This window comes from Parasteatoda tepidariorum, chromosome 8 (assembly GCF_982258835.1).
Source record: "Parasteatoda tepidariorum strain Cologne lab strain chromosome 8, Ptep-v5.0, whole genome shotgun sequence".
Taxonomy (NCBI): domain Eukaryota; kingdom Metazoa; phylum Arthropoda; class Arachnida; order Araneae; family Theridiidae; genus Parasteatoda; species Parasteatoda tepidariorum.
The window spans coordinates 63,147,919-63,161,360 of record NC_141762.1 but is presented as its reverse complement, the minus strand read 5'-3'; the positions used below and the strand labels follow the sequence as shown (position 1 = coordinate 63,161,360).

General features: G+C 27.0%; 1 protein-coding gene across 2 annotated transcripts in view; it reads right to left on the bottom strand.

Annotated features, from left to right (window-relative positions):
* Window positions 1–10,761, bottom strand: part of LOC107442886 (uncharacterized) — a 95,699-nt gene extending 84,938 nt beyond the window's left edge. The window contains exon 1 of one of the 2 annotated variants that reach the window (XM_016056561.5): window positions 10,503–10,761. The gene's annotated coding sequence lies outside the window, so the exon portion shown is untranslated. The remainder of the gene's footprint in view (window positions 1–10,502) is intronic. The other variant, XM_043042784.3, reaches the window with a different exon arrangement.
* Between the last annotated feature and the right edge of the window lie 2,681 nt (window positions 10,762–13,442).

The window sequence follows — 13,442 nt, the reverse complement described above, 5'->3', positions numbered from 1 at the left end:
ATATATGTTATGTTCTTTGTTTTGCTTTTTATTCCTAATATGATTCCTTTATTTTTTATTTTTAACTCTATAGTAATAAAAAATTGATCTTCAGAACTTCTTTTTGTCTAGCAATTCAAAACTGTATAATCAGTTATCGAACTGTTTGTATTAATATTTCACTATAACTTTTTCAATTATAGTTTTTGTTCAGTTACATAGAACTGAAAAATGAAATTTTCAATTAGAAATCATAATTCTTTTTCTTTAAGAATGCTTCAGTTTCTTTCATAATTTTGTTTTCCTTTAAAATACTTTTCAGTGTGCAAAAACCACCAAAAGTAGATAAAGAATTCAGCTGTAAATAAAAATGCGAAAGACTTTTTAATGCCGGAAAGAAAATCTTAACACCTAAGTGACTCATTTTTTAACTTGGTCAGTGCTCGGAAATAGGGTACTACAAGTAGCGAAACTATTGTAGTGGCTACTTTTTTTCGTAGTTTGTTGTGTAATGTGCTATTTTTTTAAAGGTAGTGTAGTGAGAGTTGTGATAAAAAATGGTAGCTTATAGTGATTTCTATCAACTATTTGTGACTTTAGTTAAGTAAAGAAAAAAAGTTCAAAGGCAGCTAATTTTTCGAATCTGATTTATACAAACGTTTGAGGGTCTTTTAATGAGAAAGCTCCAAACGCCGAGCGTTTATAAGAGTTGCGTATTACTAAACTAGTCATTACAAATAACAGCCAATTTATCATTTTGGCTACACCTTCAAATGCAAAAGTATATCCTCATAAAACATTGGTGTTATATTGAAACATTAGTGTTAAAGGAAGGAAGCCTATTTTGCTCTGCAATTTGCAGCGAAAAAAAGCATGAAGAACTTAAAAAAGCTGTAAATATTTGAGAATCCTTAATTTCAAATATTTTGATTTGTTAAGTTAAATATTCGCTGCCAAGAAAGGCATAAAAGGTTAAAGTTTAAAAGGACAAATTCTTAAAAAATGGTTTAAAATAGAAAACTGGCTCACTTGAGCATGACTAAAAATATCTTATTAATACCTCATGTTTAAATACGCCAAAATTTTCATTCACATTAAAATCATTTTGAATATGAGTGCAAATTAAGTTCCCCAGTAAAGTTCGTTTCCTAAAAGTGATGAAGTAGAAATTACATTCGAAAGTAGTATGTAGTAACGTCATTAAGGAAAACGCAGTTGCAGTTGAAGTTAACTTTCAGAAATGTTCCCAATCTGATAATGCTGGCATCATTATTTTTTAAGGGGAAAATGAACTGTGAAAAATTTTCTTCTAAGTACGAGAGAGAACATTTTTCTTTTTTGCATTACATTAACAAATTTAAAACTTAACTAAAAAAAAATTAAACCAAGAAATTTAATTTAGTTATATAACACAGACGCTCATTGTTTTAGAAGGAAGAGAAAATGTTCTTTTGAACAAAAATATATGCCTTAAACATGAATGCCGTAGAACAATTTCACTACTTATAAAGTCATACGTAAATTAATATAAATGAAAAAATTATTAAAACACATAAAAAGCACGTACTTGTGGAAGATAACGTTTCCTTTATTTAAGAGATTGTAAAAGATTATAACCGAAATCTTAAAGGGTAATTATTTTAAATTATGCAATGCTGCACATCTCCAAGGTACAACATGCTATAATGTCCCAAGGTATATCTCATCTCAATGTCTAAATGAAATAAAAATTGCCGTTAAAAACTAAATGAGCTATCATTTGTATTCATAGCTAAATCATTTACAAATGTTTTCTTCTGAAACCAAATAAACCTCAGTTAATTAGTTTAATAATTTCATATTTGGAAAAAAAATATACTGAAAATGAAAATCCGTTTCAAAACAATGAAATTTTCTTTCTCTCTCCCGAAAATTATTAAAATGCTTTGGATGCTTACTTTTGCTGAGATATGTCATCAAATTAGAAATAAAAAAGTAAAACTAATGCTGCCATTACGTTTGTCAGTGTCCCAAGGTAATACAGATCGAGAGAACGCTAAACTTTTCATCACAAATTCAGTTTCATCTCCATATTTACTTTAAAATTTAAAGTAAAAGTGAGTTCAGACAAACCCAAATTAAACTATTAAGTTTTAGTTACTGACAAAGAAATTTTAAAATATCAAAATGCAAACAAGTTATTGGTGAAGAACTTTCCTATTGCGTAAACCTAAGTTATCATCTCATTATCTGTTTTTATTTTGTGTCTTTTTAGCCTTTGAAACTTTAATGCTTACTCTAGATTTGCCTGAAACGGAATTTGGAATTAAAAGTTTATCCTGTGGTATGACGTCCTCTTAATGATTCAGAGAAATAAATTGGTAAAAAAAAATTTCTACAAGTACTTAAAAGAAAACTATGATAAGGAATCCAAAGTGCCTGACACAAATTATCACCGTCCATTAATATTGTTCAGAAATTACCTCAAGACTTTATCTTCATGCCAAGTTAACAACTTACACCCCAAACACTCTGCACAAAAGAGAAATATTTAGCAGAATTCATTGTAAAACTCATTTAGATTCGGGAAGGAAAAAAATATTGAAAGAGAATTTGGAATAAGGCTGTAATTAGAAATCTTGAGCATCTCAGATAGATTATCCCTTCTCCATCAATGGCACGAGCTCGCCATCATATAACAACACGAAACACCAAAAAATGACTCAACTATCATCATAAAAAATAACTAGAAATAATGTTACAGAAATCAAAAGTACCCGCTGATGAAATTGTGCCTCGCCCTTTAATTTAGCCCGCTGGGGTAGAAGTGATGCCCTGAAAGATATGACGAAACAGAGGGGTGGGCAAAGGCGTTATCACCATCAAGTCTCTTGCGTAAAAAGGACTTCGAGATGGAACTTTTTGGAAGCAAAAAAAATGTAATTGCCACTTTCAAGATGTGAGGGCCACGCAACTATTTACAAGGTGAATATCTGGACAAGTGCGTATTGTGTCCTTTTAATTACACTCGGAATGCGTAATATCTGCCTGCTTTATTCCACCCGCAAGTTCATTGTTGCCTCAAAGGTGACGGACATGAATACTAAATTCTTTCTTTCTTCTTGATGGAATCAGATGAATGCAAAATGCTTTTTTTCAGGATGGTTTAAAGATAATGAGACTCTCAAACTGGAAAAGTAGGATTGGATCTTAATATTAAGTTTTTTTTTCTTCTTTTTCCTGATCTTCGAGAGTTTGCTTTGGAAATTGGTCTGAATTATTGTTTAGTGCTATATCACGAAATAGATCAACCAGCATTCCTCAGTTCCGAAAAGAAAGCCCGCATACAAAATACTAAAGCAGAAAGTAATTTCTAAGTGTAATTGATGAATAAAAGCAGGTTCGTTTACTTTTGAAGTACTTTCGTATGTAATTTTAGTTACTGGTGCAATTTTGATTGTTGTGCAAAATCGGCGGAACCACTACTTTATAAATAAAATGTATTAAGATAATTGTGAACGTGATAATCTGTAAAAGACTATTTCTGAAATATTTAATTCGGAGGATGAAGATTTTTCATCGTTTTCTCATTAATAATCTTAAATTAGGTTTTTGTCCGACAATTAAATTTGCTGTCCTTGTGCTATATCCGTCTAGTTATGAATTTGTTTTTGGTGTTTATACATGAGATGAAACTAAACAAAATAAGTCTAATTATGATTTATTTCGAAATGAAAATTTAAAAGAGCTGCTGTGAAAGTTGAAAATGATTATTAAGGAAACGTATTTCCTTATTAAGGAAAATAATTATTTTATTTTGATTTGAAAAGCGCGATAAAAAAATACTAATGCAATATTTTATAAATACTTAGTCTTTTTATAATTTGTTCACTATATTGTTAGTGGAAATATATTTCCTATTAAAAAATCCCATTTCTATTTAATTAGAATATTTGAAATATATATGATATAATATATATGAATATATGTAACATATGTGAATATATATGAATATATATAATATATATGAAATATATTCATTGGCATAATTTCCTAAAAACAACCGAAAGATTACATAAACAATGGATTGAGCTAAGAATAATCGAGGTTTCAAAACTCTTCACTGGTTTTGAAAAGTACTAAATCATAAAACCCCTCTTACTCTAGCGCCATTTGGATACCACTGGCGTAGTGAATTGGTACGTAAATTGTATTTCCGCAAGATTTAATCCCAAAAAGTAACTAAAAGTACTTATTTGTGTTTCGGAAAATCGAGTGAAATGATATCCTAACAAAATTATACCATTGAATCTCCTTCCTACAAATAAAATGTGTGCCTCATGATGTACAATTCAGAAGAAAATAAACGAACCAACGTGACTAACTTTTGATTTATTGATCATATCTTCTTGTACTAGGATCTGAATCTTAACGATTCAAAGGGGTAACCTAAAATATACTAATTAATTAGTGCTTATATTTTAAGTTACGAAATCAGGCACAAAATATACTTAATCTGGATAAATATAACTTCTTTTCTACGAATATGGATATCGGACTCCCTAAAATATAGGATTAGTCGCAATATGAGAAATATGATCCCACTAATTTGGTTAGGAGAGGGGTCTAAAGTTTGAACCCTTAATGTTAATCTTTCTTTTTGCTTACTTCGTCATATCTCCAGAAATATTTGAGCGAATGAAAAAATTTTGGGAAAAAAATCATGAAATTTGTTTATCCAAAGTATTTCATGTGAAAAAAAATTTTTTTTATAATTATTTATTATTATTTTATTTAATAATAGTCAAAAATTTTAAAATTTCGTGGAATGCTTCATATCATTTTAAAGAACGTAATTTTATGAGTCAAAATACAAAATTTGAACGAAATTCCTGAGAAATCAAATTTTGAGTATACAACTTTCTTGGAAGGTTCGTTTTTTTTCACATTGTGCCTAATAAATATATTTCAATTAATATAGCGTATAAATAAAACGTTTAAAATAATAAAAAAGATGTTTCAATTAATTGCTTATCTTCATGACTATTTTATAAATTATTAATTTCTTTAAGATTATTTTTTATAATTAAACTAACTTTAGATAAAAAAAAAATAATGATGATAATTCCAAATCGTTTGTACAGAGATTTAGGTCTGCACAGTCTGATAAGGTCTTTTTTACTCCAGTAGTGTCTACAAAAAGAACCAGAAATTGTTTCTTATTCATCATTAATTTTTAAATAACTATTAGTGCGTATTGATTCCTTAATAAATTAAAAAAAATCAAAACATTAAAAACGCAAAAAGGAAAAGCTTCTTCCAGAGAAAGAAAATAATACTATAAATTACTAATACAACCTAGAATGAAGATTTTAGCACTATATTTTTCAGTAATGAAAATTTAAAACAATACCTTGCACTTTGTTTTTACAAACCATATATTAGTGTCAAAATGCAGCATTTGATAAATTTGTTTGTATCGGTTACTCTAGTGCTATAATTGTACTTCAACTCCTCCCTATTTTGCCGCTCTCGAACATCTGGTGTTTACTGGAACGGCTACTCAAAAACATATGCATCCCCTTTGCATTTTTACAATAATTTTTGGAGATATATTTACTAAAAACAGCCAATCTTAAAAATCAAATATTTCTATTTTGTTACGAATCATTCTTAATTTCACGGGACCAAAATATTATATACCCTATTTTTTACAGTAATATTCTTACAGTACCAATTTTACAGTAAAATCCGAAAAATATTATACCATAATTTTTTACAGTAGTATTTAAATAATTGCAGTAAAACTATCTACTAATTATTTATTAATCTCAAATTATTTATTAATCTCAAATTATAAAATTAATTACAGTTAAATAATTTACTGTAAAATTGCTTTCATGGATGCTGCACTCAAGGTGCCAGTATGTTTTTACCGTAATTAGATCCGAAATTTCTTACTGCGTAGATAGAAATTTATTTCAAAAATTTTAAAGCTAATGATTAAACTTCATTTATGTATCAATAACATAATTTATGTTTATGAACATAATTTAGATTATATTACTCTTTCTATTTAGAATAACAAGAGAACGAGTTTGAAAAGAAAATATCCATTTTTTAATGAAGGGACGTATTCGAAATAAAAGGTCAGAAAGTTGTTTAGCAACAATCTAACTTTAATCGATTTAGTTTTCAAGCTAGATTTCAGTTCAATTTACTTGTTCAGGTAAAATTTGAATCTCCCATTCCTTCCTCCTAATAACAACTAATAAAAGTGTCCAAGTAGTTTGAGTAACTAGATGTAAAATTGAGATTGTAAGCAAAAGTTAAATACAATTTTAAAAAACAATCTTATTGAGTTAATTTGAAATCCTTCTAGCGCAACATCAATAGGTTTAAATTATATTCCAAAGGAGACAGAAATTATGCAAGTTGAATGAAATCTGTTTCGGTAAAATACTTTTTTTTTTCTGATCTTTTAATTGAATAACTTTTAATATTCACTTAGTAATTTGCTTTTCATGAAGAAACAAAAGTGATTGAGAAGCATTTGTTGGGGTTAGTTATCGAAACGAACAGGGGATGGAACTCGTTAATGCAATTATAAAAAATACAATTTAAGAAATATTTATACTCTTTAATGAAATAAAATTATTGCTGTTGTTTCAAAAAAATTAAATAGATATCGCTTATCAGAATAAACTGATCAAAAACAAAAAATATATATTTTCAAATTCTCCCTTAGTACAAGTTATTCTATTTTAATAATTTTTTATGCTGGAATCTTTTATTGAATATTACTTTTTCGATTTCTGTATTAGTAACGTTTTATTACAAAAGAATTGCATGTTCAATAAAAATTTTAAATGTGTCATAAAAAATTCCTAATATAATCTTACATTTTCGCGAATATTCCAGTCTTTTCAAAGGATATTTATGAGATATTAAAAGCCAATTGTCGGGGATAACAATAATTTATTTCATGAAAATTCATAAACCTTGATCATCAGGCAAATGACAGTGAATAAAAATATAATTTCAGATATTTAATCGATATAAAGTACTTACATTTGAAATGTGGTTTTATTTATTGATTATTAATATTTATCGATATTACTTTCAACCACTAAGCAATAAATTTAACAATTTTATCGACAGTTCAATTCACTTAAGACAATAATTTTGATAACACTAAAGAAAATTCGAGTATTATGTTTAAGATAAAGATTTTTAACAATATAGAAATTTCAAATATGTTTGTGATCTTACTTATAGTAATTTAATAGACAATTCAAGGATACTTAGATAGGGGTTTTAAATTTTATGGACAGGATCAAGCATGCTTAAGGTAAGAATTTTAATTACATTATTGGCAACTCTAAAAAGATAATAATTTCTATACTTCACTCAAGTTAAGGAAATAATTTTAATAATATTGTGTATAGACTATTCAAGTAAGTTTAAAGCTGCACTTTACCTTGGATGTTTGTAAATTATTTGCCAGTCAATTCTTATTAATTGTTTGTATGCGGAAAATATAGTGCCTATATAAGATTTTGCATGCAATATAAATTGCATTTATATTGTGTTTAGATGAAAGCAAGGAATATGCAGGCAAGTCTCATAATGATTTATAAACACAAGTTTTCTATTTTAACTTACTAAATAACAACAATATTATTGATTTCATTTCAAAGCTGTTCAAGACAGTTAGTGCAATATTAAAACTTAGTGGCACGACAGTCCATAGAGGGTCAAGGCCTACTGTGCCCATATCAGTTTTCTTGACCTAGGGATCTGGGGTGCAGGAGCAGATGTTCCGGTTTAGGTGGTCAGCCGAACGCGGAACCCCCAGTGTTTAGTTCCCAAGCATGCTTGGTACTCATTTATCGATCCACTGAAGGGATGAAAGGCTGAGTGAACCTTGCCCGGCCCGAGGATCGAAGCCAGGACCTGTGGCATGGGAGTGCGAAGCGCTACCACTCAGCCACCGGACGTCTTAGTGCAATATTACTTGATTAAATACTTATCATTAGCTTCGAAAATATACAAATTGAAAATAACAGTTAAGAGCTCAAAAACATGTGCCGGTTTTCAAGCTTTAACAAACGTAAATGAGAAGAAACAAAAGTGATTTGAAATATAAAACGTAAAGTTGCCAATGAAAATAAAAGGTGAGAAGCAGAACTAAAAAAAACGCAGTAGCCGAGAGAGAGAAAGAAAAGACTTCCAATTTTTAAATTTTTTGAAGCGAAAGACGTTTATGATCAAGTAATATCTTTCGGTTTCACTTCCTTGGGATTATTTATTTAGTTAGTGCAATATTAATAGCCAGAAATTTTACTGACTTCAATAATAAGTTATGTTTTTATTATGGAATCTGTAAGTAGCATTTTAAAAACACTCAGTTTTTCAGAATTAAAAAGCTATTTTTTAAATATAAATAGAGTACCGGTTCTATAACGTAAAGTAATTCAATCAAATCGTTAAATGAACCGGTTTTCATTGAAAATCCGCTTTATTTATTTTTCTAATTTGAGTGAAACGGACATTATTATTAAATAAAATAGCTTAAAAATTAAGAGAAAAAAACGAGTTGAAATAGTTATTAAATTTATTTATTTACATGTGGGTAGAATTGAAGTAGGTAAAAAAAATTTCATATAATGATCAACATGTTGAAAGCAACAGGAATAAGTATAATTTTTTTAGGATAATTTAAATTAAGATAAATGTTTCTTTCATGAATTATTAAAGCAAATAATTTGAATATTATTAAAAATTATCATAAACTACTTTTCCTTAAAATCACTTTTTATAAGAACTCTGTATTTTAACATTTTATTTTGAAAAAAAAGTAATAAATTATTTTTTTGGTCAAAAAATATGTTTTTCTATTTAAAATAAACTACTGTCTTTTTTTACAATTTTTAAACTCTTTCATATTCTTATGGTATTTAAAATATAAAGAAAAGTTTACTGTTCGCTTATTTCATTTTTTAAAAATCATTAAATATTGTGTTTGTATTTATTTATATTAACTAGCATGTGATAATATTGCACTTTTATTCATTCATATTGAATAATATGAATAAATTTTAACGACATATTCATTTTCACTAAATAAAAATAATGACTATTACTTTTGTAATTATAGCTATTATAAAAAATAAATAAGTTTTAAAATTCATTCGTGTAAATTAAAGGAAAGAATATTATTTTCCTATCTATCGATATTAAATAAAATAAATAAGTTTTATGTTTCTCATTCATTCTTATTAAATAAAACGAATAATTTTTGAATTTAATTCTTAGAAATAAAATGAATGAATACTGTTTTCATATTTATTCATTTATGAAAATATAAGTATTTTGTACATACATTTTATTCAAAACGAAAAAGAAGATACGTGTTTTTCATATTCATTATAGTTCTACATACACATATAATTATTAATAAAAGTAAAAATAGCGTATAAAAAAGCTTTAAATAGCGTAGTTCAATAGCATAAAATCAATATGTTACCAAAGTTGAAGTACAGCCATTATAATATGTAGTTTTGAAAATTATTTTCTTTTGTAGTATTAATTATAAGACGATTCAAGACTTTATAATACTACACACATTACAAAAAATTATAAATGCTAATATAAACATTATTAATGCTTTTTAAAAAATGCTAATAAAAATCGCAAATTCAAATAATTTCTTAAAAAACTTGATTTTTATTAAATAAAATAAGTTTATATTTTTGATAAATATGACATTGATGATATTTACTAAAAAATAAACTTTCCTTTTCAAAAAATACATTATTAAAAATACATTTAACACATTTTCTTAAAATAAACAAAAGCAGTTATCTTTCATAAATACGTCTGATATTCTTTTTAAAAAAATAATTATGTATGACTAATTCTTTTTAAAATCAATTATTAGTTGTTATTTTGGCACGTGGGGTTTTTCAGATTATATTCAACAAAATTTCTTGCCCTTATGTAAATATGAATGGATTAATTAATAAAAAATAACGAATAAATAAACAACCATTTTTAGCAATATTGTATTCAATAAATTATTTGAAATGAAACCTTTAAATAAAGCATTTAAGCGTGTCAAATTTATGTTCCAGAACATTTTTTTTTAACAATGATACTTTCAAATCAATATCAAATTGATTCCCTTTTTCTATTTTTAATAATACTTTTATTAATATTTATGTTCGCTTTGTCTGAAAAATATTAAAGTCCACTTTCTAGTAATATGTATATGAAATACTATAGAAACACTTTATTTGTCATGAGTTAAGAATAAATAAAAATATGTGACATATTCATAAATATTATGTTAAATTTATTAATAAATGCTGCATTAAGAAAATTATACCAAAGATATCGATTTACAGCAACAAATGATATTGGTTTAAAAGGATTTAAATATTTAAATCATTGATATATATATATATGTTCAAAGCAAAGTTAACGCATACAAGTGGCTGTAAGAATATCAAAAAAATTATAATAACATAATTTTTTCATACCTGTTATGATAATACTTCCTCACACAAACATAAATGGCACTATGGGTCCCCACCAAACAGACAATCCAACAGGTGTTCGAACGAAAATAAGGTTTATTTTTTATAAATTCGAAACCAAAACGCGGGAAAACACCATGCTCTTTAAATATCGGCCTCGCGGCAACGTTTCGCCTTCTTACCTGTTCGGATTCTTTCTGTGAAGTCTCAGGTCTTCCAAAAGGTAACTTCACTTTCCGTCTTCGAATCGCAACAGGTAACTGGTTTTTTTTCTTTTTTTCTTTTTTTTTCCGCCATGCTTGCAGGTGAATGAGGGAGGGTGGACATGTTGGGGGTCAGGTAAGGTGACGTCATCTGGGGTCAACATCGATGAGTGCTGTGTGTGTGTAAAGCAAGAATTCGAACGAATTGTTTTGGGGAGGAGGAATTGTTTTTGTGTGAATGGTCTGTGGTATCTCCATGCCCTTGAATTAGAAATCATGGCGATATTGCGACATCATAAAGCAAATTAAGGAAATAACTAATAAATGAGAAAAAAATAATTTAAAAAAAAAATAAAGAAATGGTGAGATGACTAACATTGATTTAGAGATTTATTTTTGTTCATACTTTCTAATTAACGTTCTATTTTTTATAAAGGAAGAATTTCATCTCTATAATGCAAAAACAAGAATATATATACCGTAAACCGGGGCGAGTCTACCCATCCAGGGGCGAGTCTACCCATTTTAGTTTTATTTAATTTTCACTATTTTAAATTGCAAATAAAAAAATTTTTACCGACGGAGGACTTAGTTCAGACTCTAAGGAAGATGGCGCTGTAGTAGTTTGATCCGTTTTTATTTATTTGGTGTCTTTTTAACCGACCTGTTCAAACGTCTTTTGAGAGATTTGTATTGAAAATCAGCAAACTTTTAGTTGGTGCTCCGTAAGTATATTATTATTATTACTATTTTCACTTTGGTTAAGTGATAAACTTATCTAAGACTAAGATTACATTAATTTTATATGAAAAAAAAACAAAAAGAATGCAAGTTTTGCTGTTGTAAACAAAAAGCCAGAATTCGCGGGGCGAGTCTACCCATTCGTATTTAGTTTTAATAAAGCATAATAATATAATTTAGAACTTTGTTTATATTAAAATTAAGTCATTTTAAATGAATTTGAGTATATTATTTTAATTCTGCATTGATAAATTTATCATTAATACGAAAATTTATAGGTTAAATATAAATGTAAATATAAAATATGTTTATTTTACCTATTTTTTCAATTTTTATATTACAAAATTAACTTTTTTTATTTAATGCAAGTTAAATAAATTATTATTTATAAATTATTATTACCTCCCAAAAGAATGGGAAAAGGATTTTTCATGATTCCCAATGTTTGAATTTCGATTTTGTTAATAATCTTTAATTATTATTATTTATTAATTATTTAATTGTAAATTTATATTAATTTTAATTTATTTTTATCAACAATAATCAGAATTTTTTTTTATTTTATAATGTTAATGATTATAAAAACAAAACTGTGATCAAAATGTGATAATCGATCAAATACTCAATTTGTGTTATTTTATGAATAAAAAAATGGAATATATAATAAAGTTATGAATTTTACTTCATAAATATCCTATATAGTAACTAAAATAACAATTTAATAGTAAAATTTGATTATTTACAATGTTAACATTCATTTTAGTAGAATGGGTAGACTCGCCCCATACGAGAGATTTGTCAGCAGTTCTATAAAAATATACAGTAACAGCGTAACTGTTCATATTTTCTAAAATCGATTTCACAGCTTTAAAGAGGGATAAATAGCGATTCCGAAACACCTATTAAAAGCCTTTTTTCTTTAATATTTACAAAAGTTTGACCACTTGAAAGTTGACAAACTGAAAAAATGGGTAGACTCGCCCCGGTTTACGGTATATGTATATATATTTTTTTTTTAAAAAAAAAGAGCATCCTTATTTAAACATAATTGTAAAAAATATTTTACAACAATCGTGACTGTCTGTTTGGCAGAGTTGTCAAATCAAAATTAAAATGAAATTTGAATTTTATTTTGTACCAATTGTTTAATACTAATGTTTGAAACTAGTTTCTTACGATTTATTTTACTAAACAATTAGATAAATACTAATTATTTAATGCTAATTTACACTACAAGAAGTTCATTTTATATACAAACGTATCTACTATTGGAGATTTAAGAGCGACTGAAGTTGCTAAGATTCATTTTGAGTTTCTAGTTTTTTTTTTTTTTTTTTTTTTTTTAATAGTCTTCTGCACGAAATTCCGTAAGCCCAAAGCCGCCTTAAGAAGAGGGCTGCGGAAGCTGTACGCCGAAATTTAAAAAGCCCCCAAACTTTTTAAGGCTCCTCATAGGTTTATAAAAATAAAATCGGTTTTTGCAATTTTCTAAACATTTATGAAATTTTTGCAAGCGTAATGTTTTGCAATCTGTTTTCAAAATCATTAAAAATAAATTACGTTTTTTAAGTGTAAAATTTGGAAAATAAAAAAAAATGTATTAAATTTGGTCATGTTATTTCCTTTTACATCTCACACCACTGTCCCCAATCCCTTAACTTAATTTATAATCTTCTTTTGGTTTCAAGCCAGAAGTGCTTGGTTTTTAAACTCATTTTCTTTAAGAATTTTTACAACAATTGGGATTGTTTGGTGGTAAACACCAAAAAAATATTACTCATTTAGTAAAAATGGAAAATTCTAATTTTATACTCCTTCGATTTTTATAATTTTCACGTTTAATGGCTCTAAGAATCTCTTAGCATTGATAAAACAGGGTGCTTAAGCTGACTGAATAGTATTTTAATGTAATTACTTTTGTAAAAAAATAAAAATTTCAAAAGGCTTTTTCATTTCGAGTTTTTGTGAAATAAACTTAACTTGAATAGAATGGCATAAA